The sequence below is a fragment of the Garra rufa genome, chromosome 21 (assembly GCF_049309525.1).
Source record: "Garra rufa chromosome 21, GarRuf1.0, whole genome shotgun sequence".
Taxonomy (NCBI): domain Eukaryota; kingdom Metazoa; phylum Chordata; class Actinopteri; order Cypriniformes; family Cyprinidae; genus Garra; species Garra rufa.
Genome location: NC_133381.1, coordinates 17,980,678 through 17,989,190, shown reverse-complemented (window position 1 = coordinate 17,989,190; position 8,513 = coordinate 17,980,678).

Genomic DNA, 8,513 nt, shown 5'->3' with positions numbered 1-8,513 from the left:
AAAAAGTCAGATTTGTGAGTTTATGGCCCGGTTTCACAGACAGGGCTTAGACTAAGCCAGGATTAGGCCATAGTTCAATTAGGACATTTAAGTAATTTTTATAAACATGCTTAGAAAAAAACATTACTGGTGTGCATCTTGAGACAAAACAAAGGCACTGATATATTTTAAGATCATCAGTGCAATTTTGTTTCAGTTGAAACAGCTCAGACTTACATTTTAGTCTAGGACTAGGCTTAAGCCTTGTCTGTGAAACCAGGGTATATCTTGCAATTCTGAGAAAAAAAGTCATATTTGTTAGTTTATATCTTGTAATTCCGACTTTATACCTCAATTCGGAGAAATTTTTTTTTGGATTTGCTAGTTTGTCTCATAATACTGACTTTATATTGATCTGCAAGAAGATTTGCAAATTTAATTCTGAGAGAAAAAAGTCAGATTTGCAAGTTTATATCTTCTAATTCTGGCTTTATTTCTTAAAATAAATTTCTTAAATAAAGTTGATTTCTCCAGAATTGAGTTTGTCTCTTAATTCTAACTTCATAACTCGCAATTATGAAAAAAAAAGTCAGATTTGCGAGTTCAAATCTTGCAATGCTGTGAAAAAAGTCAGATTTGTGAGTTTATATCTTGCAATTCTGACTTTATTTCTTAGTATTGCAAGTTTATTTCTCCAGAATTGACAATTCTGACTTTATAACTCAAAATTCTGAGGAAAAAAAGTCAGATTTGAGTTTAAATCTTTTAATTCTGACTTTGAAGTTTGTATGGCCCAATTCTTTGAAAGTCAGAAATGTGAGATGGTAACTCGCAATTGTGAGAAACAAAGTCAGAATAGAGGGTTTGCACTTAAAGTACGTCACAATTTAGTATATTGCTGATACTCAGATGTAAACAACAGCATGGCTGGCATGATTAAAGGAACACTCCACTTTTTTTGGAAATAGGCTCATTCTCCAACTCCCCCCGAGTTAATAAGTTGAGTTTTACCGTTTTGAAATCCATTCAGCCGTTCTCCTGTTCTGGCGATATCACTTTTAGCATAGCTTAGCATAGATCATTGAATCCTATTAGACCAATAGCATCACGTTCAAAAATGACCAACGAGTTTTGATATTTGTCCTATTTAAAACTTGACTCTTCTGTAGTTATATCGTGTACTAAGACCGGTGGAAATGCAAAGCTTCAATTTTCTAGGCTGATAAGATTAGGAACTACACTCCCATTCCGGCGTAATAGTCAAGGAAGTTTGCTGCCGTAATATAGCCGAAGCAGGAGCAGTAATACCATGCAGCACATGTGCAAATGCTAAACTAGCTGGGAACTCATTTCTGATAATACTCCGCCTGCTTCGGCCATATTACGGCAGCAAACTTCCTTGACTATTACGCCGGAATGGAAGTGTAGTTCCTAATCTTATTAACTCAGGGGGAGTTGGAGAATGAGCCTATTTCCAAAAAAAGTGGAGTGTTCCTTTAATGTACTACTGAATATGTTGTTCTGCTAAGTTATGCTGTCTAAACCACAGAAAGAAAAAAAAAACGTGTGGAAGCTGCAAGAGAAGGACTTAGTAAGCAGTAAAGGGCACAATATTTTGACAAACTAAAGTTAATAGGTGGTAAAGATATGTACAAGTAGTATTAAGAATATTAGCCTATTTAACCTACCTGACTGAAAATGATATTAACAAGTGCGTATGTAGATACTTGCCCTAGAAATCCTGCTTCAGTTTGGCCAACCACTAACGCCTTTTGTTCCTCAGACAGTTTTTTGGCTTTCTATAGTACTCCAAATGCTTTTCCCAATCCGACCGATTAGTACAGCCCAAAACATGACAATAATTGACCATTTTCAGCAGCAATAATCAGCTAAATATGCTAATTTGTTTGGTTCATATGGCCAAATGATGGCGTGTCGTGAAAACACTATTGTGAGATGAAAAGTTGCAAATACCTATTTAATTTTGTTTTTATTCAGTGGCGGAAACTGGCTTGCGTACATGTTATTTATTATAACCCTGTTATAATTAATGCAGCCTGCAGTCGTGCGTATACGTGCAGTGTGAAATGCGCTACAGTTTTGCAATTAGAGTATACCTGAATTCCACCTAAATGAATAAGTCACAGTGTGTGTTGTGTGTTGCTGTGTGTGGGTTGAACAATATTAGGCTGGTTCAGGAATGTAGTATGCGAGTGAACAAATGCCTGAGGTGCAATGCTAGAAGTCATGCCTCACTCCTCCTTCAGGACAGCACCTTAGAGGACGCCTCACAAAGATGCTTTACCTTATCAGGTTAGTTTCACAAAAATGCATGTGCTCATTGAGAAACACAAGCACTCTTGTTTTAGAGACTTATCCGAACAATCTCAGTGCTGTTTTCCTTGAATACAAATAGTTCTCTAGCTCGCACATTCTTTAAGTGTTTCTAATTCAACTAATTCACTCACACATCAGGTTACGAACACATAAAATGCCCCGAGCTTTAACAAGGCCTTACGAAATATGACATCAACTTTTTAAGAAATGCTGGGACATGTTAAACACAACGTAACAAGATTTGCAACTGTTTGCATTCACACTTAAGTGGTTATTTAGCATATGCTTCACAAAGTGACTTTCAATGCTACAAGAACAATCCCTCTAGAGCAAACCAGGTTTACGTGCCTTACTGAAGGGCACAACGATGATACTAAAGGCTCCTTTTTGGCCTTGTACAAGCCACTGTCCTTTAAGTGACCAGCACTAAAAGTTTACCTCAGAAATAGGCATAGAAAATTACATTTTGCATTGTTTTCATGCTTTGTTATATAAAAAAAGAAATTTGTTTCGAAGAAAACGAATTATATTGGAATGTACGGAGAACCTCATTGGATAAAACATATCCAATGTCACTTGCTTGACAGACATAAGGAACTAACTTTTTCATTCATAGTTGTGTGTTTCTTCAACTTTACGCACTTGTCCCAGGGGAACATTTTTATTCAATTAACCATTTGTTATTGTTACATTATGGTCACATTACAACTGTCTTGGAAACTAAGTAAACAGTGAAATCAAGTTAAAATTCAATTTTGTGTGTGAAAAAATGATTTATATAACTATTTCACAGATTACAATTACAAATTTATAGCTATTAACCCTGCTGAAAAAAACAGCATATGCTGGTTAGGTAGGTTTTGTTGCTGGGATGCTGGTTTTAGCTGGTTTATGCTGGTCCTTTGCTGGTTTATGCTGGTCCTTGACCAGCAACATGACCAGCATAAACCAGCTAAGGACCAGCATAAACCAGCTAAAACCAGCATCAAAACCTACCTAACCAGAATATGTTGGTTTTTTTCAGCAGGGAAAGGCAGTCACCCCCCCCCCCCCCCCCAAAAAAAAAAAGAAAATTCTGTCATTAATTACTCACCCTCATGTCGTTCCAAACCGACTTTAATTCATCTTCGGAACACAAATAAAGATGTTTTTGATGAAATCCGACAGCTTTTTGATCCTGCGTAAACGGCAACGTTATCACCACGTTCAAGGGCAAGACAATAAGCACATCTTTAATAGTCAGTGGTTCAACTGTAATTTTATGAAGCTAAGGAATTACTTTTTGTACCCAAAGAAAACAAAATAACTTTTTTTTTTCTCGTCAGTCGACGCGCGTCTACAAGAGTACCAAGACGCATTGTGGTACTCGTGAACGCGCGGGAGAGACTGACGCGGAATTGTTGAATAAAGTATTATTATTTTTGTTATCTTTAAGCTCAGAAAGTATTCTCGTAGCATCATAAAACTACGGTTGAACCACTGATGGAGTGTTTTATCGATGTCTTTCCTACCTTTCTAGCTTTTGAACTACACTGCTGTCTTTGTAGGATCTCTCGGATTTTATCAAAAATATCTTAATTTGAGTTCCGAAGATGATTTTACGGTTTTACGGGTTTGGAACGACATGAGGGTGAGTAATTTATTTCTGAGTCAACTATCCCCAGCATTTTATTCAATTTTTAAAAAATTGTTTATTCCATCACAGAACCCTGGTAAGCACATGTCAAAATTTGACACTTTAAACGTTTTTCACAGAAAGAAATTTCTCTTAGATACTGCTACCACTCCACCATTCACAAATCCTTGTGCACTGTTTATCTGTTAAAACGATGGTCTTTTCACTCTCCTTTTTGGCCTGAGCTGTGCAGCTGCGCTGAGTTACAAATACCTGAATGAGAATGTGGAGTGGTGGCATTCTTCTGAAGTGTGCTCACGACGCTCAATCCCTGCCGCACCTAGTTTACAAGGATACTATACAGTGCCAACAACACTGACTCAATGACCATGCATGTTAGAGAAAAGACAGGAATGTCAGACATGTCTAAAATCACAAGTAGTTTGGGATATACATTGATTATAAACCTTCCATTGTGTACAGACGTCCCGGCTGCATGAAAATGCAAGAAGTATATACATACACTATGAAAATCACAGCAGTATACTCTATATAACAGTAACCATTCAAGATGTTCATGTCTTTCTTTCTTCAGTCGTGAAGAAATTATGTTTTTTGAGGAAAATATTTTAGGATTTCTCTCCATATAGTGGACTTCTATGGTGCCCCTGAGTTTGAACTTCCACAATGCAGTTTAAATGCAGCTTCAAACGAAGAAGCGATCGGTTATTATCTTAAAACAATTACAATTTATATACTATTTAACTTCAAATGCTCATCTTGTCTAGCTCTGCGTGAACTCTGTGTGTTCTGGTTCATGACAGTTAGGGAAGGTTGAAAAACTCCCATCTCATTTTCTCCTTCAACTTCAAAATCGTTCTATATCGCTGCAGAAGTACCGAACCAGTGTTTACAAAGTGAACGTGCAAAGATCAAACGCCCTTTACAAAAAAAGGTAAGAAAATGAGATTTTGAGAAAATGAGATTTGAGAGTTTTTCGAAATACTTTAACTGTCTTGAACCGGAAAACACAGAGATCATGCAGAGCTAGACAAGACGATTGTCTTTTTTTTTTTTTTTTAGAAAATAACAGATCGTTTTGCTAGATAAGACTCTTCTTCCTCGACTGGGATCATTCAGAGCCCTTTGAAGTTGCATTTAAACTGCATTTTGGAAGTTCAAACTCATGGGCACCATAGAATTCCACTATATGGAGAGAAATCCTTAAATGTTTTCCTCAAAAAAACAATTTCTTTACGACTAAAGAAAGAAAGACATGAAATATTGAATTACAAGGGGGTGAGTAAATTATCTGTAAATTTTTGTTCTGGAAATGAACTTCTCCATTAAAGCACTCATGAACATGTTAATTCTCGTCTAGATCAGAGGAAGTGTAGCAGGCTGTACATGACTCTGAATTTGACCCTGACCCCTGTGCTGTCACTGAGTGGAGATGTGCACCTCACAGAATTTATGCTGTCACCACGTATTGACTTTGTATTATTTCTGCAGTGAGTCAGACTACTACGGCATCGGTTTAGACTACTACGAAAAACTATAATTACTGGAACCTTTAATATAAACTCTTTAAACACTTACCTCACCTTTATGAACATTCTTGTACATGAACAGGCTTCCCTCCTCCTCCACCACACCACCTCTATTTTTAAGTCACTTCTACTACTAATCTAATATTAAATAAGGTATAATCTTCTGTAAGTAGCACAGATGGATATTTCAGGATGGCAAGTCAAACATGTTTACCTTTGTCCTACTTCAGGATAAAGATATGAAAAAGTGAGTTTCTGAGAAACACCTCATTTTGTATTTGTTGACAAAATAATTTTGTAGCTCATGCGTGTAATAAAAGCAACAGCCATTTGGTTTTTCTGGTGTTTACTAAAGGACCTGAGGGAAAATAATGTAAAAATGTTATGTAAAAAAAACTGTGATCCCTTATAAAAGATTTCTTGCAAATGCGCCTTATTTGAAAACAAGTATGCATTTATATACAGTTGGAATCAAAATTATTCAACCCCTCAGGTACTGCAGTACTTCACAAATACAAGCTTTTCTGAAGATCCAGGATTTTATTAAAAAATGCATCTATATCTGTTTACTGGCATTTTAAAAGTGTCAATATATAATGTAATGTTTTTGAGTTCCAGGATTTTTTTAAATAACACAGCTGTCATAATTATTCAACCCCTATTCAACATTGTTGTTTTTAAGTCACTTATTTTTATGGTAGGGAACCAAATAGTCTTAAAACACAAAAAGTCTTTAGAAACTCTATTTAAAAACCGGAATTAGCTTGGGCTGTTACACATACATACGGTTAGCCCATGCATGTGCTGAAGTTTGACTATAGCTAATATGGCAAAGTCAACAGAGCTCCCATAAAAGGTATAAAGAAGCTATAGAGAAGAAATAGTATATTAGGAAGTCTAAGGCTATACACTCTTAAAAATAATGGTGCTTCATGATGCCATGGAAGAACTTTTTTTCTGAATGGTTCCATAAAGAACCTTTAACATCTAAAGAACCTTTCTGTTTCATGAAAGTTTCTTTGTGGCGAAAGAAGGTTTTTCAGATTTTGAAAAAGGTAAGAAAGAGATGGTTCTTTAAAGAACCTTTGACTGAATGGTTCTTTGTGAAACCAAAAAAGGCTCTTCTATGAACCTTTTAAAGCACCTTTATTTTTAAGAGTGTATGTAGATTTCCAAGACATTAAAAGTTCCTAGAGACTCAGCTGGCAGCCTTATATCCACAATATCATTAAATGTTTGATCAGAACAACTGCAAAAAACCTTGCAAAGCCAAAGACTTGCAAGATGATCCGATGAAAGGAGGAAAAACATTTCAGTGCAGTATAAGAGAACACTAAACAAGTATGGCCTTCATGTTGAGCCAACTTTACGACCACCCCAGACCAAGAAGAACAAAATGGCCCACTTGCTAAACATGCTAAAATTCATTTGTATAGACCTGTGGAGTTCTGGATGAATTTTTTATGGAGTGTTATGACCAAACTGGAACTTTTTTGGACCTATGGATCAGTATGTCTGGTGAAAAATAGGCAAAACTTACAAGCAGAAGAACATTATCTCCACTGTCAAACTTGGAGGTGGATCAGTCCTGTTATGAGGGTGTTTTACTATTGCAGGAACTGGAATTCTTTGAAGTATCAGTCTATTTTGACAAGAATTGTGATGCCTTTGGTGCAAAGACTGAAGCTGATGATCAGTGGACTTTCCTGCAAAGTATACATCCAAAATCTTGGTTCAGGGATCAATCATAGAATGTTCTTAAGTGGCCTGTTAAGTCAACATATTTAATTCTTGCTGAAAATATTTGGTTGAATTTGAAGAAGGCAGTGGCAATGTATAAACCAAAGATTATCAGTGATCTGAAAGCTTTTCCAGGTAAGGAATGGGCCAAGATAGCAGTAGAGAGGACACAAAAGCTTCGTAGCACTTCCAAGCAGCGTTTATTGGTGGTTATAAAGAATAAAAGATTCTGCACTAAATTTGACTTTTGGGGGGTGAATAATTTTGAACATGAGTGTTTAGAGGAATTAGAATTTTATTGTGATTCAGCAATCCTACACTCTTAGAATCACTCAAATGTGTATAAATAAACATTCTCTAATAGTTTACCGATGCCTTTGTTGAATTGTTTTCATAAACTTTTGTTCGCAGCAGTAACGTCTTGCAAGTCAAGGGGGTTGAATACTTTTGATTGTAACTGTAATTGTTTTTCTAACGTTTAAAGTATGTTTTAATCTGTGTGATGTATTAAGTTATGCTCTGAGGGTCTAAACACACATAGTCCTACTGTAAATGGAATACAGTTTGTTACTTGGAGATTAACTTGTATGCCATAAACTATTTGTGGCATTTTTGCATCTTAATTGTTAGTGTTTCTAAAACAATTCGAGTATGTCACAACCGGATAGGTGGTATCTAAAACATTCAGTACTGTGCCGACGGTGGTGTGTGCAATGACAAAAATGTGTTTTTCACAATTCAAACTAGCAGTCGCTCAACCACATTTCGAGCACTGCATAGTACCACAGTAACAGCAAAAAAACAAAAGACAAAAAATTCAACTCTTGAGTAAAATGCTCTTTTTGTACTCCTCTAGATTGCACTCATTTAGACACCTGCTTCTCTGTCTGCATTAAAAAAACTGAAGCGACTTTCATTCCTGTGTTTTTGCTTCCACCACTATGAGGTTCTTCCTTAATTAATGGTGAGGCCTTAACACGTTTACGGCTAGAGGGGAGCTTTTGTTTCCCGGTTGCTTGTGACTGTATTTCATTACAGAGATACAATGAAGGAGACAAGTTCATACCTGATGCCCAGACGCTAAGATGTAACACAAATAAATAAAAGTCAAAGACTCAACTCCAAAGTCCTCCCTTAAGGCGAAAGTACTGCTCTTGTCACAACATGTGCACAAGCTCAATGCCACAGTCAGCCTTCATGCATTAGCCTACGTTAAGCACACAAGGTGCTTTCCTCACTCAAAAAAACTTTCTTTTGAGGTTTGGTAATATATCTGTGGATTTCATGACAGT